Source organism: Mus caroli, chromosome 1 (assembly GCF_900094665.2).
Source record: "Mus caroli chromosome 1, CAROLI_EIJ_v1.1, whole genome shotgun sequence".
Lineage (NCBI taxonomy): Eukaryota > Metazoa > Chordata > Mammalia > Rodentia > Muridae > Mus > Mus caroli.
The window spans coordinates 151,495,797-151,498,310 of NC_034570.1; the positions used below are offsets into that span (position 1 = coordinate 151,495,797).

Here is a 2,514-nt window from a genome sequence, read left to right on the forward strand (position 1 = left end):
ACAGGAACGTCCTCCATATGACAGGGAGCTCAGGGCTAAAGCAGTCAAGGAAGTCCCCTTGTGTGGACAGCATTTGGGGATTCAACAATGGTGTCCTTTGTTTGTTTTTTTTTTGTTGTTGTTGTTGTTTGTTTGTTTGATTCAGGGTCATAGTATGGGACTCTGGTTAGCCTGGAACTTTGTTCTAGACAAGAAGAAAAGTCCAGCAGACCAAGGTAAAGATGCAAAAGCATGTCTCTGGTACATGCATGCATGCATGCAGCCAAGCAGTCAAGAAGGAGCCCTCTGAAACTGTGAGCCACAATAGACTTCCCCCTTGAAATCACTTGTTAGGTCACAGTGATAAGACAACTAACATGGCAACCTCCTTTCAGTACTTTTAGATGTGCATTCATGGGTACCACTGCTAGTTGATAAACTCTTTATTGTTCTTTTATCTTTTCAGTTTTTTACTTATTATTTTTGTTTTCTTTGATATTGTTCATTTGTTTTTCAATACAGGGTTTCTCTGTATAGCCCTGGCTGTGCTGGAACTTACCATGTAGACCAGGCTGGCCTCACAAAGATCTGCCTACCTCTGCTAAAGGCATGTGCCACCATACCCTGCCTCTTTTCAGCTTTTAGGATAGCATCTCTTGTATTCCAGGTTGACATTAAATTCCTGATCCTCTTGCCCCTAACCCAAATGCTGAAATTATAGACACATGTTATCATCCCTACCTTTGATGCCTTTAAAACAAAATACATTTTGTTTTAAATTATATGTGTGTGTGTGTGTGCATCTGTATGTGCCTGTGTGTGCAGATGCCCATGGAAGCCAGAAAAGGGGGGGGGGGTCAGAAGCCATAAAGCTGGAGTTACAAGTAGCTAAGAGCTTCCTCATATGGGTTCTTTAAAACAAACTTGGATCCTCTGCAAGTACACTGTCCTAACTTCTGAGCCAGCTCTTCAGTACCTGATGGTAGACATATATATCATGCCATATCATGTCATGTATATAGTCATGTGGTACACACCTTTAATCTCAGCACTAGGGAGGCAGAGGCAGGCAGATCTTTGAGATGGCAGCTTGGTCTACAGAACAAATTCTAGGACAACCAGGGCTACACAAAAAGACCCTGACTTATAAAAATAGATAGAGCTTTTTGCCAAGATGGTGCCGAAAGCTAAGAAGGAAGCTCCTGCCCCTCCCAAAGCCGAAACGAAAGCAAAGGCCTTGAAAGCTAAGAAGGCGGTGCTGAAAGGCATCCACAGCCACAAAAAGAAGAAGATCCGACACAAAAAGAAGAAGATCTGAACGTCACTCACCTTCCGGCGGTCCAAGACCCTGCGGCTCCGGAGGCAGCCAAATATCCTCCGAAGAGTGCGCCCAGGAGAAACAAGCTTGACCACTATGCTATCATCAAATTCCCACTGACCACTGAGTCAGCCATGAAGAAAATAGAGGACAACAACACTCTTGTGTTCATTGTGGATGTCAAGGCCAAGAAGCATCAGATCAAACAGGCTGTCAAGAAACTCTATGACATTAATGTGGCCAAAGTCAGTACCCTGATAAGGCCCGATGGAGAGAAGAAGGCGTATGTTCGCTTGGCTCCTGATTATGATGTCCTAGATGTTGCCAACAAGATTGGGATCATCTAAACTGAGTCCAGTGGCTAATTCTAAATATACACTTTTTTTTTCACCATAGAAAAAATAGATAGATAGACAGACAGACAGACAGACAGACCCATGAGCTGGATGTGATGGCGCACAACTATAGTCTAAAGATGAAGAGTTATAAGTCAGCCTTGACTATATAGCAAGATCCTGTCTCCAAACAAAAACAAAAACTCAAAGTCAAAATAAAACAAAGCCTGGCTACAAGACTTTTTTCCAAAGCATTTCACCTCACAAAATAATAATAATAATAATAATTCCTAAGAAAGCTAGTTGCCCCATAGCTCTGCAACTTCATGTGTGGCCATTCTTAGAACATCAACATTTAATGTCTACTTGAAATAGATCCTTTAAAGAAAAGGACTTGTCCAAGAGGTAGGAGAAAAACCAGGCTCAATTTCCTGAGTCAAAGGAACGGTGGTGGCTCACGCCTTTAATCCCAGCACTTGGGAGGCAGAGATAGCGGGATTTCTGTGTTCGAGGCCAGCCTGGTCTACAGAGTGAGTTCCAGGACAGCCAGGGCTACACAGAGAAACCCTGTCTCGAAAAACCAAAAAAAAAAAAAAAANGAGGCCAGCCTGGTCTACAGAGTGAGTTCCAGGACAGCCAGGGCTACACAGAGAAACCCTGTCTCGAAAAACCAAAAAAAAAAAAAAAAGAAAAGAAAAGAAGAGAGGTTTTCAAGAAGTGCAGTGATAAAGGTCTTTTCACACACTGGTTTGCCTCCAGTACATTTTCTACTCTTTAATTACAAAGTAACTCCCTCAGCAAGCAAATCTCAGCATGTCCTGTCCTCTGTCTGTCAGACCTCCCAAGGCTGCTTAGAAAGGATTAGGAGGTGTGGCCTTGTTG

The 2,514-nt window shown here is 42.9% G+C and overlaps 1 pseudogene; it reads left to right on the plus strand.

Annotated features, from left to right (window-relative positions):
- Positions 1-1,153: 1,153 nt before the first annotated feature.
- LOC110302925 lies at positions 1,154-1,644 on the plus strand (annotated as a pseudogene).
- The last annotated feature ends 870 nt before the right edge of the window (positions 1,645-2,514 follow it).